Below are 16,171 nucleotides of genomic sequence, written 5' to 3'. Positions count from 1 at the left end.
GCCCATATCCCTTCATACCTTCGGTTGGCAAAAAGCTATCTATCTCAGATTTAAAATTAGTAATTAAGCAAATATCAATTGCCGTTAGGGGAAGAGAGTTCCAAACTTCTTCCATCCTTTGTGTGTAGAAGAGTTTTGTAATCTCACTCCTGAAAGGCCTGGCTCTAATTTTCAGACTGTGCCCCCTAGTCCCAGAATCTCCAAACAGCGAAAATAGTTTCTATCTATCCAGAAAATGTCAATGACACAGTCAATGAAAGGTGCAGTTCACGAAGGCGGCTCACCAGCACCTTCTCAAGATCAATTAGGGATGGGCAATAAATGCTGACCTTGCCATTAACACCCACATCCCATGAACGAAGACAAAAGTCGCCTGCATGGCCGAGTAATTTCCTGCTGCTAAACGATGGGAAGAATGAAACCATCGGCTTCAGTCCTTTGAACGAACTGTATACACTTGCCGTCGAGCTCAATCCCCACTTGGTCCTCTGCCCCGAATATCCACTGCATCAGAAAATCCTCCATAACATCGAATGACAGCATGGAAACATCACAGAAGGAGGCCATTCGGCCCATCGTGCCTGTGCCAACTCTTTGAAAGAGCTATCCAATTAGACCCACACCATTTCCCTTCCCCCATATCCCTACAAAATGTTCCCCTTCAATTATTTATCCAGTTCCCCTTTCAATGTTATTATTCAATCTGTTTCCACCACCCTTTCAGGCAGTGCATTCCAGATCATGACAACTTGCTGCGTAAAACAATTCTCCTCATCTCACCTCTGTTTCCAATTACCTTAAATCTGTGTCCTCTGGTTACCATCCTTTCTGGCACTGGAAATAGTTTCTCCTGATTTATTCTATCAAAACCGTTCATGATTTTGAACACCTCTGTTAAATCTCCCCTCAACCGTCTCTGCTCAAAGGAGAACAACCCCACCTTCTCCAGTCTCTCCACCTCACTGCAATCCCTCATCCCTGGCACCATTCTAGTAAATCACCTCTGCACCCTCTCCAAGGCCTTGACATCCTTCCTAAAGTGTGGTGGGCAGAATTGTGACGTGGCCTGCTGAGGCCTAACCAGTGATTTAGAAAGGTTTAGCATAAGTTCCTTGCTTTAGTACTCGATGCCTCTATTAATAAAGTCAACGATTCCGAATACATTTTTTTTACAATCTATTTAACTTGTCCTGCCATCTTCAAAGATTTGTGTACGTATACCGCCAGGTGTACCTGTTCCTGCACCCCCTTTAAAATTGCACCATTTATTTTAAAGAGCTGGCACAGGCACGATCGGCCGAATGGCCTCCTGTGATTCTATGCTTCTATGTTTTTGATTTCAACTCCATGAAGCGCTTTGGGATATCCCCCAGAAGTGGGAGTCAGCAGTTCACTTTCTCCCTTCATACTTCCATCTGACCTGGGCTGGATTAAATAGATGTTTTCGGGGTGTAATGGTTATCATGTTGGCCTCACACGCGAAAAACTCCCGGTTTAATCCCGGGTCAGAAACAATTTGCTGGTACTTGCTCTTCACAAACTTCCAGGCGCGAGCTTTCTCTCGTGTGAATTGGGCAGCAATCCTTTCATATTCAATAACGGCTGCATCACATTCCTGGTCTCATCACCACTGAACACTTTTAAGCAGACTCCTAAAATAAAGTGCGTAAAATGAGAAGGGATGAAAGTCAGAAAAGTTAGCGTAGTTTCGACAGTCACCCGGCAAACTTGTTAGCATTTCGTTCATTGCGAAACAGAAAGTTGTGGGTTTATTAATGGTAATTAATAGAATCATCTCAGAGACTTGAAACAGTTTCTCCTTATTTGCTCTATCAAAACCTTTCATAATTTTGAACACCTCGATCAAATCTCCCCTTCACCTTCTCTGCTCTAAGGGGATAATCACAGATGCTCCATTCTCGCCACTTAATTGAAGTCCCTCATCCCTGTTCCCATTCTAGTAAATCTCCTCTGCACCCTCTCAAAGGCCTTGACATCTTTCCTAAAGTGTGGTGCCCAGAATTGAACGCAATACTCCAGCTGCAGCCTAACCAGTGTTTTATAAACGTTTTGCATAACTTTGTTGCTTTTATACGATATGCCTCTATTAATAAAGTCCATTTACCAGGCTGTCTATGTCCTCCTGAAGTCTGATACTATCCACCACAATGTTTACTAAATTCCCGAGTTTCGTGTCATCTGCAAAGTTTGAAATTATAACCTGTATACCCAAGTCCAGCTCATTAATGTATGTATCAAAAATTAAAACATTTTGCAGTGTGACTTGTGTGACTTTAAGTCTAGTTTATATAACATCTTCTCATAATTTAACACATTGCACCCTGGTAACAATCTGGTGAATCTGTGCTGCACTCCTTCCAAGGCCAATATATCCTTTCAGATTCAAAGGGTATAAACTTGAAATAAGCGTCACTGTGGATCAGTTTTCGCTCACTCAAAGTTATCTGTTGAGTGAAATAAAAGAAAGCGCTTTTAAAGAATAAGGAAGCAGCCACTATCGCCCCTTTTGACAAGCCAATTTTGTGGCACTTTATCAAACGCCTTTTGAAAGGCCATATACACAACATCAACCACATTGCCCTCATCAGCCCTCTCTGTTAACTCATCACAAAACTCAATCATGATTTGCCTCTAACAAATCCACAGTGGCTTTCTATTATCAATCCACACTTGTCCAAATGACTATTAATTTTGTCCCAGATTATCATTTCTAAAAGCTTCCCACCACCGTGGTTAAACTGACTGGCCAGTAGTTGCTGCGTTTATCCTTACACCCTTTTTTGAACAAGGGTGTAACATCTGCAATTCTCCAGTTCTCTGGCACCAAACCTTGTATCTAAGGAGGATTGAAAGATTATGGCCAGGACCTCTGCAATTTAAACCCTTATTTCCCTCAGCAACCTCGGATGCATCCCATTCGGACCAGGTGAATTTAAGTACAGCCAGCCTTTCTGGTATCTCCTCTTGATCAATTTTCACCCTATCCAGTATCTCAACTACCTCCCCTTTTACAGTGATTTGGGCAGTATTTTCTTCCTCGATAAAGACAGATGCAAAATACTCATTTAGTACCTCAGCCATGCCTTCATGCGTAGATCTCCTTTTTGGTCCCTAATCGGTCTTACCCCTCCGCTTACTCACCGTTTATTTTTATATGCCTGTGGAAGACTTTAAAGACTTGATGAAGGGATCGAGTGTGATATATCCAAGTTTGCTAATGATTCAAAGCTAGATGGGAAAGTAAGCTGTGAGGAGGAAACAAAGAGTCTGCAAAGGGATATAGACAGGTTAATGTGTGCGTAAGAAGGTGACAGATGGAGTATAATGTGGGGAAATGTGAGGTTATTCACTTTGGTAGGAAGATCAGAAAAACAGAATATTTTTGAAATGGTGAGAAACTATTAAATATTGATGTCCAGAGCAACTTGGGTGTCCTGGACACCTGAACTCCAGGTTGTGCGAACCTAGTATAAGCACATAAAACGTGATGACAGAGAAAGGCTAAATAAACACTAAGACATGAAACAATCCTTGGTGCTTCCTGAGAGTCAGAAAAGTGGGATGGTTTACGACCATGATTTAAGATCAGTGGTGCTTACGTACGGAACAATTCAGCCGAATTGTATAAAGTTAGGGCATGCTCCCTTGTCAAATGTTAGGGCTCTCAGTAGGGGACAATCAGAAGTCCATTGCCACAGGCAGTCCGCAAAGATCATGTCTGATATACCTGGATTCGCAGACAGGTCAGGTTGTGTTGATTGCTTGTCATTAATGTAATTTGTAGACAGTTATATTATAATAATACTGTTGAATGTAATGTTGAAGGCAGCTGTAGTGCAACTCTTTTGGAAGTCAATCTATTAAACTTGCTATTTTGTAACCACTCGAGCTAAAATCAAGCGGAAGTTATTGTTGATGGATTAACAACCCATAGTTGCAACAGTAACGGGAGAAATCCGCTTACAAACATTCACTTTTTTTATAAACATCACACCATAGTTTCTTTTTTCACACGTTCTTTTTTGCAGTTCTAATCGAAATCGAAACGCCGAAAGTCTAAGTGTTTTTCAGAAGACCCCCTCCTGTTATGTATCTTGAGCAGTTTCCCACATCCTTTTCCTGTGATGTGATAATTCTGGGCGCAGGATGAATGTAATTGGATTTGCTGCAGTCCGATGACAGCAGGCGATGGAAGCGAGCGCCATGCTGCTGCTGACAGGTGAAGGATACTTCCGATGCTGCCTGACATCCGGTGGGAGTGGGCGGGGATTTGAAAGCCAACCCATTCCTCCAATCTCGGAGCTTTAAAGCGGTGCTTGATAAACATTGATAGAAACAAACACCCAATGAAACACCCAGGCCTCGTGGCGCAACGGTGGAGCGTCTGACTCCAGATAAGAAGGTTATGTGTTCAAATCACGTCAGGGTCACATTTTTTTTCACTGAGAGCCGGTTTGAACAATTCTGCAATTCAAATTTTCTTTGCGTCTTCACAATGAACAGAACCCTGCTCTGAAGTCTGCCTCTGGTTCCCCAGTGTCAGGGAGGGAAGCACCTGATGACCTCATTTATTTAATGTAAAGAACAGAAGACAAACACACATCTTAGTTCAAAAACCACCCTGCAGGTGGACACATAGTGAGATAAACACAGGGCAGAGATGCAGACAGTATCCGGAAACATCGGTAAATAGACAAGAGACATGGATTGAGCGCTTTGTTAACAGAAAATTGTCTGAACCTCCACGGTCAATGAAAGGGCTTTTGTTGGCCGGTTTCCCATTGAACCGGAGAATTCGGGAGAGCTTGGGAGATGGTTGGTTCGGTTCCCTTGTCACCCACCAGCGGAAACGTTTTGTCGATCCCACCCGACGAACTCCTTTCAAAAGACACTCTGTCCAAAGCCAATATATCCTTCCAGATTAAAAGGGGATAAAACTTGAATAGAGCGTCACTGTGGATCAGTTTTCTCTCATTCAAAATTATCTGTTCAATGAAGTAAAAGATGCAGCTGACAAAGAATAAGGGAGCAGCCACTGTCTCCCTTTTTGGCAGGAGAAGAAAATCGATCTGTCTGTTTGTGGAGACCAAGTTCCAACATAATGTTTCCTCTCGGGATCGAACCGGGGACCTTTCGCATGTAAAACAAACGTGATAACCACTACACTACGGAAACCGATGATATGGTAGGTAACACAATGGACAGCTGAATGGTGTGCTCTCTCTGCTCGTACTTGGAATGTGTTGTTTCCATTGCAGCAAGAGACACAGACAGTGGCTGCTCCCCCTTATCTTTAAAAACTCGCAGGGTAGTGGGTTTGAGCCCCACGTTGGGCGAGAACCGTTTTAAACTTTTATGCTGCTTCCACCCGCCCCCCTCCGTCTCACCGCGCACGATGGGGCCGCGCCCGGGCTGAATCTCTCCATTTTGGTTTCCACCCCTGTCGCAGCATGAAATGGTCCTGATCAAAGTCACAAATGATGCCCTATGGGACTACCACCATGATAAACTATCCCTCCTCATCCTTCTCAAATACAATATCTCACCGTGCTGTTACGCTGTTAGACTAGATTCCTCTCTCTGCTCTTATTTGGAATGTGTTGCTTTTCCGTCTGACAACACTTAGTATAATTGTATTATGTTAGTCCGCTGGAGGAGATCATTCGGCCCCTCGTCCCTGTGCCGGGTAAAACACACGTATTCTATTCAAAATTCGTTCAGAGACAGATTGAGTGTTTTTTTTATCAGAACATTTCCTGAACCCCCACAGTCTACAGCTTTCCTCCTCGCTATCAACCACACGGCCTACTTTTGTGTCACCCGCAAATTTCTCAATCATGCCCCCTACGCTTAAGTCCAAATCGTTAATGTAAACCACAAAAAGCAAAGGACCAAGTACCGAGCCCTGCGGCAAAACACTGGCAACAGCCTTCCAGCCACAAAAACACCCATTGACCATTACCCTTTGCTTTCGACCACTCAGCTAATTTTGGATCCAATAAGCCACATTCCCTTGGAACCTATGGGCCTTTACTTTTTCGACCAATCTGCCATGTGGGAATTTTTCAAATGCCTTGCGACAATCCATGTAGACTACATCAATTGCGCTACCCTCATCGATCCTCTTTGTCACCTTCTCGAAAAATTCAATCAGGTTCGTGAGACACGACCTCCCCTGAACAAATCCATGCTGATTGACCTTGATTGGTCCGTGCCTTTCGAAGTGACAGTTTATCCTGTCCCTCATTTGACATGGAGTCTTTCTCCTGCTTGCTGCAAGAACAGATAAGGCGGTTATCAGTGCTCAGGCCCGGCGAGCTCAGTCGGTAGAACATGAGACTTTTAATCTCAGGATCGTGGGTTCGAGCCCAATGTTCGGCGAGGGCCATTTTAAACTTTCATGCTGCTTTCACAGGCCAACAGTGCAGAAATAATGCAGAATAAAGCATGATATCGGTCGTCAGAATGGCCGAGCGGCCGACGGCGCTGCGTTCAGGTCGCAGTCTCTTCTGGAGGCGTGGGTTCCAATCCCACTTCTGACATTCCATATTTTTACCAAGACGTGGAAATATTTTATTTGTGGATTGGGCTGCAGCTGATGTTTCTGCCAAGTTGATTTGCTCCTCCCACAAAAGCAATTGGCTTTGTCATGCATATGTGTCTTGAGAAGTTTTAAATGGTGAAATGGTTGACATATTAATGACCTGGAGAAAGAAATAGAACAGCAGTGGGAAGCAATAAAAACGCTGATCAATAGAGTCCAGGAGAAATATATCCCACGACAGAGCAAGAAAAAAATAGCCAGAAATGTCACACCAGGGTTGAATCAAGAAATAAGGACAAAATTGAAACGAAAGAAAAAGGCCCACACGAGACAATAAAGGAGAGAGGGGAATGTGAAAAGACTGGGAAAGAAGTCCAAAGAACTATTAGAAAGGCAAAAAGAAATATCATAAAAGCAAAGTATTCTAGACACATCAACAGCCAAAGAAAATTTAGGATTGGAATAGGGCCACTAAGGGATACACACGACAAACTCACTGGCAATGACAGCGAAATGGCAGAAATATGAAATAATCACTTTTCTTCAGTATTTACCAGGGAGACTAATATTGTGGGCATGACAGGAGAAGAAGAGATCAAAAAATATATAATGACATTTAAGATCGAAATGGGGAGATAATTCATAAACTAATCAAAGCTCGAGAGGAAATTTCCTGTTCGGAGCCGAACCAGAGTTTCAAACCGTTCAGTCACGCTAATTTCCGTATTACTGTTCAGGAGCTCGTTTCACAGGGACACGATTACTGCGCTCCAATTAGAGAGGCTTAGTGACAGGTGGAAATTGATCTATTAATAGAATCATAGAATAGGACAGCGCCATTCTAATGCCATTCGGCCCGTCGTGCCTGTGCCAGGTCTCTGAAAGTGCTGTCCAGTTAGTCCCACTCGCCTGCTGTTTCCCCATAGCCCTGAAAAAGTTTCCATCCAAGCGTTTATCCAATTCCCTTTTGAAAACTGTGAGTTAAGAAAAACAATATTGAAAGGGGTGCTGGGGCCTCTGCAGCGTCGATGTAGAGTGTGTGATGATTGAAGTTATCAAGATGGTTGCTTTACACGTGGTATATTGTGCAATCATCCTGAAATATCTTCAATATCCAATACAAATTAAATTGCAAACCTGACGGACAAACACTGGAAAACAAGTCACGAGTGAACGCAAATCATCTGGGACCCGTTTTCAGCCTCACCGCACTTTAAGTAAAGTGAAATAACTTTGCATTGAAAAGATTTGGAACTTGCATCTGTGCCTTTATCTGTTCCATTTCTTAAAGTTGCTGGTGTCTGATGATGTACACGCCTCTGCTCCCTCTATTGAACAGGAAAGGAGGTGTGTGACGTTGACGGGACCTGTTGGTTCTGAGCTTATCCTTTACATTGAGTCGGTTCGCGTCTTTTGAATGGCGTCAGCTTTAGCCCAGCGGTGAACTTCGCAGCAAACAAGTTCATCACCGTCTCACCGCGGGCACTGACTGACACGTTTATTGTTATTTCTTTCAGTCCTATATAAATAGTGACCGTGATTTTAAATTTGCACTAAGTGATTTTGAAGTAGTCTCCTTTAAATTTTTCAAAGGTGACCCCTAATTTATGATAGTCCGGACATTTCACCAGCCGTGTTGAAAACAAAACATGTCTTTACCTTTCGCGTCTTTTTTCGAAAGGCAAAAAATATATTTCCCGTGACCTCTGAAGGATGGACGAGTGCATTTCAGAAAGCTGAAGCAAGTTCACCGAGCTTAAATCGTCTGACCACGTTAAAGGCGATATATATATATATATATATATGTGTGCAAATAGTTGCTGTCTGTTTCTGTGGTTGTCTTTTTTCTGTGTGTGTCCATCTGCAGGTCGATTTTGAATCAATACCAGTGTTGGTGTCAGTTTGTTGCATGAAATAAATGAGGTTATCAGGCGCTCCCCTCCCTGCCACTGGATAGGTACTGAGTCAGGGTTTAGACCAAACATCTGTTTCGTTTTGTGTGAAAAAGCAATTAAAACATTCATTCGGGAATTATCCAGTCTCATGTGAGCGGTGAAAGAAACAGTGACCCCGATGTGATTTGAACACGCAGCCTTTTGATCTGGAGTCAGACCTTTGCGCCTCGCACTCTGAAGACAGGATCCTGGATGTTATTATATTTTTTGAATGTTTCTCAAACACCGTTTCATATATTGGTTAAACAGATAGGGCTTATCAAATCTCCGCCAGATCCCACCGGGTGTGAGACAGTCTTGAAAGCAGCCTTCACCCCGAATATCACGCTGGCATTCATCGCCTGCTCCCAGCGGACTGCATGAACAGGGCTGGGAGATATGGACTTTGTTCACATCATTCAGCAATGTGAATCGTTAAATATTTAATCATTTTTAATGGGGACAAGGTTTCAAAATGATCCCGCCCAGTTCCGAACTGGGGACCTTTCGCCTGCTCGGCAAACGTGATAACCACTATACTACGGAAAACTGATGCTTCAAGCTCTGTGATATGGATATAACCCCTCAGCCAAACTAATTTCCGTATTACTGTCCAGGAGCTCATTTCACAGGGATACATTTACTGCGCTGTATTTCGGAAGGCTGCAGAGAAGGACAGGTAGCGATGGTCAGGCAGGGAATCTCAGAGCATCGCGCCGACACAAACATTTCACTGTTTTTTTCATGTACCTGTTATCCGACCGCAGTTTAAACTACTGCGAATGGCATGCTCAGATGATATTGTTCATTGAGTGTTTTCTTGCTCGAAACATCAGCCTTTACGGTTAACAGCCGAACGCGCTAACCGATTGCGCCACAGAGACCAACCGGTGTGGTTTCTAGCAAGATACACGAAAGCAGCGTGTCACCTGGCCAAAGTTTCATGTTGCAGCCACAGAAATGTAGTTGTCCATTATCAGTATTACTTTTCCAGAAATAAAGGAAGGAACATTGTTTGTGGAAACATGGAAACGGTCTGATCTCGCTCACAGCATCGATATCACCGCCAACCAGCTCTCCTGCAACCGGCGCGCTAATCGCTGCTTTGTCTGTTACTTATTAGCACTGCGGGAGAGCATTCGTCACACGGATTGCAGCGGTTCAACAAGGCGGCTCACCACCACCTTCTCAAGGGTAATTAGGGATGGGCAATAAATACCGGCCTCGCCAGCGACACCCACATCCCATTAACGAATAAAAAAAAATATTAATTTCAGATTCTGCATCAGTTTGAGGTGCTGTATTGGATTAAGCTGTTGTATTTGTTTGAGGTACTTTATTGCTTTGAGATACTGTATTAGATTGAGATGCTGTATTAGTTTGAGGTATTAATTTATGTTTCAGGTTCTGTATCGGTTTGAGGTACTGTATTAGTTTAAGGTGTTGTATTTGATTGAGGTACTGTATTAGTTTGAGGTTCTTTATTAGTTTGAGATGATGTATTAGCTTGAGGTATTATATTAGTTTCAGATTCTCTATCCGTTTCAGGTATTGTATTAGCTTGAGGTACCGTATTAGTTTGAGGTACTCTTTTAATTTGAGAAGCTCTATCAGTTTGAAGTGTTATATTAGTTCGGGGTATCTGTATTGTAAGGAAAGAGTTAGTCTTTATATTGAATTAATATTAACCTTTACCATTTGCCTCTTAAGTAAGGAAGTATAAATCTCTGTTGGGAGAATGAAACTACAATCATCAGACAGATTTGCTTCATTTTATATGCATGCATATGTTTAATATAGAGACGAGTAGATTCTGAAGTCCAGAAACTCTTGGATCGGAGCTGATATCATAATACTCATAAGTTTAATTATCCTTTTGATATAAACAATTCTCTGACAATCATAACAAGGCCTTTAAATCATTCAGAGCTGGTGTGTATGTGTGTCAGACAGCATTGTGTGCTATTCGTCTTACCAGCTTCACAGGGAAGCAGGAGAGGTGTGAGATATGTATGATTGCTACGTATCATTCCAAGCTGACGAAGCGGGAAAGGGCTGTACTGGTGAGAGACAAACACCATTCTGCTCTCTGGTCAATGGGCAAGGCCATATGTTTCAACTAACAAGTTCCAAAGTTATAGTTATAATTAATGCCTAAAGCAGAACACCTGGCTGTGCCGAAGGAGCCTGCTTGCACCACAAGTCTGCATCTAGTGGAGGAGTGTAGTTCGGTGATGAGGGAAGTGATACTCTGATGACATCGAAAATTCTGGAAACCCTCAGCAGGTCAGGCAGAATCTGTGGAGAGAGAAACAGAGTTAATGTTTCAGGTCAATGACCTTTCATCAGAACCACGTTGGGCAGTTGTGTTTGGTAATAGTATGAAACATTGGAATTGTTTCACTCATGTGGGTTGATTTGGGTACTTTTCTGTCTTTGGAAGTTGAAGAGTAAAATAAGGGCTCGTCCGGGATTTGAACCCGGGACCTCTCACACATTTGCACAGACAACCCCGAAGCGAGAATCATACCCCTAGACCAACGAGCCCGTTGACAAAACCCAACGCATTAAAGAGCCAGCCGTCGTAAAAACCTTTTTGTTGGCTATCCTTGAGAAGCAATTATGAGGACAGGTTGCAAAGACCAGACTTGCATTCCCTTGAGTGCAGAATATTAAGGGGTGATCTAATTGAGGTGTTTGGATTATTAAAGGATTTGACAGGGCAGATAGAGACTATTTCCTCTGGTGGGGAGAGTCCAGAACAAGGGGGCATAACCTTAAAATTAGAGCTGGCCCGTTCAGGGTTGATGTCAGGAAGCACTTCTTCACACAAAGGGGAGTGGAATTCTGGAACTCTCTCCCTCAAAAAGCAGTTGAGGCTGGGGGTCAATTGAAAATTTTAAAACTGAGATTGATAGATTTTGGGGCTAATTCGGGAGTTTAATGACTTTGACATTTTTTCCCTGTGACTTGGACAGTTTCGATCGATGAAATATTCGTGAAAAGAGTCAGTGCAAAGAGAGTCAACAGTTCATGTTTTCCCGAGACACTTCCTTCAGAGCTAAGAACGAAAAGTTTCTCATTTCCATAGTGCAGCGGTTATCATGTTCACCAGTTACACGCAGAAAGTCCCCGATTTAACCTCGGAGGGAAGCATGTTGTTGGGACTTGCTCCCCATAAACCTCCAGGGTCGAGTTTGTTCATGCATGAAAGGGGCTACAAACCTTTTTAAATTTAACAACGGCTACACCAGATTCCTGGTATAATAAGCACTAAACACTTTTAAGCAGACTCCTAAAATACAGTATGTAAAACGGGAAGGGATAAAAGTTCATGACATACAAAACACAAAGATTTATTGACGTTTTAATTGTCACTTGGCAAACAAGTTAGCATTTACTTAAGTGTGCAACAGAACGTATTAATGGCGATTAAAAAAACATTCAATGTCTCACAGACTTGAATTATTTTTGTGCAATGAACTATTCCCAACCACAAGGGAACACTGCATCAAACATATATATTTAAGTATATAATAAGTATATATAATATATATATATATATATATATATATATAATCTATGCCATCAGTGGACCTCGTGGTGAAACGGTAGCGCGTCTGACTCTGGATTCTGAAGGCTGCGTATTTAAATCATGTCGAAATCACTACTTCTTATACCATTCATATCAGCCTGGATAATTTCGGAATCACTGCTTTTTAATAATAAACGAAACTTTGCTCACCAGTTCATTGTTCATTGCTCTCTGTCATTGATAATTGAAATGAAATATTAATCTAGCTAAGCCGGAGAACAAAATATTAAACAAGCGAAACAAATACTGAGCAAAATTATTTGCAATGTTTGGGGGGAAGTGCAGCTGAAAAGCAGAAGATCTGAATGGAATGATCAATGATTGAGCGGAATACATTGCTCGACTTGTTACTCGATTGCCTTCTTGCACAGCACCTCACAAACCCGTGACCTCAACCACCTAGAAGGACAAAGGCAGCAAGTACATGGGAATAACACCACCTGCACGTTCCCCTCCAAGTCACACACCATCCCGACTTGGAAATATATCGGCCGTTCCTTCATCGCCGTTGGATCCTGGAACTCCCTACCGAACACCACTGAGGGAGAACCTTCACCACACGGAATGCAGCGGTTCAAGAAGACGGCTCACCACCACCTTCTCAAGGGCAATTAGGTTTGGGCAATAAATTCTGGCCTTGCCAGCGACACCCACATCCCATGAACGAATGTAAAAAATCTCTGTGCTCCTCCAATTCTGGCCTCTTGCGCATCCCCGATTTAAATCGCTCCACCATTGGCGGCTGTGCCTTCAGCTACCTGCGCTCTGGAAATGCCTCCTTAAACCTCTCCGCCTCTCTCTCCTTTAACACATACCTTAAAACCTACCTCTTCGACTAAGCTTTTGGTCACCTGTCCCAATATCTCCTTATGTGGCTTAGTGTCAAATTTTGTTTAATAACGCTCCCGTGAAGCACCTTGTGACGTTTTACTACGTTAAAGGCGCTCGACAAATGCAGGCTGTGTCCTCTGGTTATCGACCCTCCTGCCAATGGAAACAGCTTCTCCCCATCCATTCTATCAAAATCCCCTCATAATTTTGAATACCTCTATTAAATCTCCCCTTAACCTTTTTTTGCTCTAAGGAGAACAATCCCAGATTGTCCAGTCTCTCCACAAAACCCATCCCTGGACACGATGCAAGGCGGAGGTTTGCAACCAGGTTTGCAAATTATTGCCAGTCGGGAGCTGGACAAATCGAAACTAACCGAAATGACAAACAGCTTTGTGAATCTGTAGATACGCTTTGGGAAACGGAATTGGAGGCGAATAAAAGACTGACCAGACAGGCGGCCAAGACGCAGCTGAGTCGGCATGTCCCCCTGGAACAGTTACTCTGATGAAATTAAGACGTCGGAGCCATTTAAAGCGCTCCCAGTTACTGCAGATCAGGGATCAAAACCTGGCATCAGCATCAGGACGCTTAGAATACATTTTCTTTATTTGTTCATGGGATGTGGGCGTCGCTGGCGAGGCCGGCATTTAATGCCCATCCCTGATTGCCCTTGAGAAGGTGGTGGTGAGCCGCCTCCTTGAACCGCTGCAGTCAGTGTGGTGAAGGTTCTCCCACAGTGCAACTAACTAACAGACAAAGCACCGGTGGGCGCGCCGGTTGCAGGAGAGCTGGTTGGCGGTGATATCGATGCTGTGAGTGAGACCAGACCGTTCCCATGTTTCCACAAACAATGTCCCATCCTTTGTTTCTGGAAAAGTAACACTGATAGTGGACAATTGCATTTCTGTGGCTGCAACTTGTAACTTTGGCTAGGTGACACACTGCTTTAGTGTATATTGCAAACACATGCATTGGGTGGTCTCTGTGGCGCAATCGGTTAGCGCGTTCGGTTATTAACCAAAAGCTTTGGTGGTTTGAGCCCACCCATGGACGAAAATTGCACCTTTTTCTTCCCACTTTCGGATTCATTGCCTCATTCTGATCGCCCTGAAGCCGGTGCCAGGTTTTAATTCCTGATCTGCAGTAACTGGGAGCACTTTAAATGGCTCCGATCTCGTTATCTCATTTCAAGTTTTCGAATGTGTGATTTGGCTGCAAGAAAACACTCTGTGAACAATGTCATCTGAGCATGCCTGATTCGCCATAATTTACACTGCCGTCGGATATCAGGCACATGAAAAAAAACAGTGAAATGTTTGTGTGGGCGCGATGCTCTGGGATTCCCTGCCTGACCATCGCCACCGATCCTTCTCTGCAGCCTTCCGAAATACAGCGCAGGAAATGTATCCCCGTGAAATCAGCTTGGCTGAGGCGTTATGTCCCAAACACGGGACTGCAAGCTTCAGGTTTCCGTAGTGTCGTGGTTATCACGTTCGCCTAACACGCGAAAGGTCCCCAGTTCCTTTCGGGCGGAAACCTTGTTCCCATTAAAAATGAATAAATATTTAACGATTCACACTGCTGATTAAATGTGAACAAAGTCCATAACTTGCAGCCCGCTGAGAGCAGGCGATGAAAGACCCGTGATATTGGGGGTGAAGGCTGCTTCCAATACTGTCCCAAACCCGGTGGGACCTGGTGGAAATTTGGTAAGTCCTGTCTGTTCAACCAAGGTGGGATAAATGAAACGGTGTTTGAGAAACATTCATATATATATATATAATAACATCCTGGATCCTGTGTTCAGAGTGGATGGCGCAAAGGTCTGACTCCAGATCAAAAGGCTGCGTGTTCACATCACATCGGGGTCACTGTTTCTTTCACCGCTCACATGAGACTGGATAATTCCCGAATGAAGGTTTTAATTGCTTTTTCACAGAAAAGAAACAGGTGTTTCGCCTAAACCCTGACTCAGCACCGACCCAGTGGCAGGGAGGGGAGCGCCTGATACCCTCATTTATTTCATGCAACAAACTGACACGAATACTGGTATTGATTCAAAATCGACTTGCAGATGGACACACACAGAAAAAAGAGAACCACAGAAACAGGCAGCAACGACTTGCATATATATCTGTATACATTGCCTTTAACGTGGTCAGACGATTTAAGCTCGGTGAACTTGCTTCAGCTTTCTGAAATGTACTTATCCATCCTTCAGAGTCCAGGGGAAATATATTTTTTGCCTTTCGAAAAAAGACGCGAAAAGCAGAGACATGTTTTGTTTTCAACACGGCTGGTGAAATGGCCGGACTATCATAAATTAGGAGTCGCCTTTGAAACATTTAAAGGCGACTATCTAAAAATCACTTAGTGCAAATTTAAAATCACGGTCACTATTCATTTTGGTCTGAAAGAAATAACAATAAACATGTCAGTCAGTGCCCGCGGTGAGACGGTGATGAACTTGTTTGTTGTGAAGTTCACCGCTGGGCTAAAGTTGACGCCGTTTAAAAAACGCGAACCCACTCAATGTAAAGGATGAGCTCATAACCAACAGGTCCCGTCAACGTCAAACACCTCCTTTCTTGTTCAATGGAGGGAGCAGAGGCGTGTACATCTTCAGACGCCAGCAACTTTTACAAATGGAACAGTTGAAGGCACAGATGCAAGTTCCAAATATTTTCAATGCAAAGTTATTTCACTTTATTTAAAGTGCCGTGAGGCTGAAAACGGGTCCCAGATGATTTGCGTTCACTCGTGACTTGTTTTCCAGTGTTTGTCCTTCAGGTTCGCAATTCAATTTGTATTGGATATTGAAGATATTTCAGGATGATTGCACAACATACCATGTGTAAAGCAACCATCTTGATAACTTCAATCATCACACACTCTACATCGACGGTGCAGAGACCCCATCACCCCTTTCAATATTGTTTTTCTTAACTCACAGTTTTCAAAAGGGAATTGGATAAACGCTTGGATGGAAACATTTTCAGGGCAATGGAGAAACAGCAGGCGAGTGGTACTAACTGGACAGCTCGTTCAGAGAGCAGGCACAGGCACGATGGGCCGAATGGTATCCGAATAGCGCTGTCTTATTCTATGATTCGATTAATAGATCAATTTCCGCCTTTCACTGAGCCTCCCTAAATGGAGCGCAGTAATCGTGTCCCTGTGAAATGAGCTCCTGAACAGTAATAGGGAAATTAGCGTGGCTGAGCGGTTTGAAACTCTGGTTAG

General features: G+C 43.3%; 3 non-coding genes across 3 annotated transcripts; 1 reads left to right on the top strand and 2 right to left on the bottom strand.

Annotated features, from left to right (window-relative positions):
* Nucleotides 1–5,123: 5,123 nt before the first annotated feature.
* Nucleotides 5,124–5,196, bottom strand: trnav-uac (transfer RNA valine (anticodon UAC)). Its single transcript has one exon. It is a non-coding gene; the product is annotated as a tRNA-Val (tRNA).
* A 1,284-nt stretch (nt 5,197–6,480) lies between these two features.
* trnal-cag (transfer RNA leucine (anticodon CAG)) lies at nt 6,481–6,563 on the top strand. Its single transcript has one exon. It is a non-coding gene; the product is annotated as a tRNA-Leu (tRNA).
* A 4,395-nt stretch (nt 6,564–10,958) lies between these two features.
* trnap-cgg (transfer RNA proline (anticodon CGG)) lies at nt 10,959–11,046 on the bottom strand. The gene is given in 2 exon segments: nt 10,959–10,994; nt 11,011–11,046. It is a non-coding gene; the product is annotated as a tRNA-Pro (tRNA).
* Between the last annotated feature and the right edge of the window lie 5,125 nt (nt 11,047–16,171).

This window comes from Heptranchias perlo, unplaced genomic scaffold (genome assembly GCF_035084215.1).
Source record: "Heptranchias perlo isolate sHepPer1 unplaced genomic scaffold, sHepPer1.hap1 HAP1_SCAFFOLD_50, whole genome shotgun sequence".
Taxonomy (NCBI): Eukaryota; Metazoa; Chordata; class Chondrichthyes; order Hexanchiformes; family Hexanchidae; genus Heptranchias; species Heptranchias perlo.
Note: the sequence above shows the minus strand (reverse complement) of the source record. Positions and strands in the feature narration are given on the sequence as shown.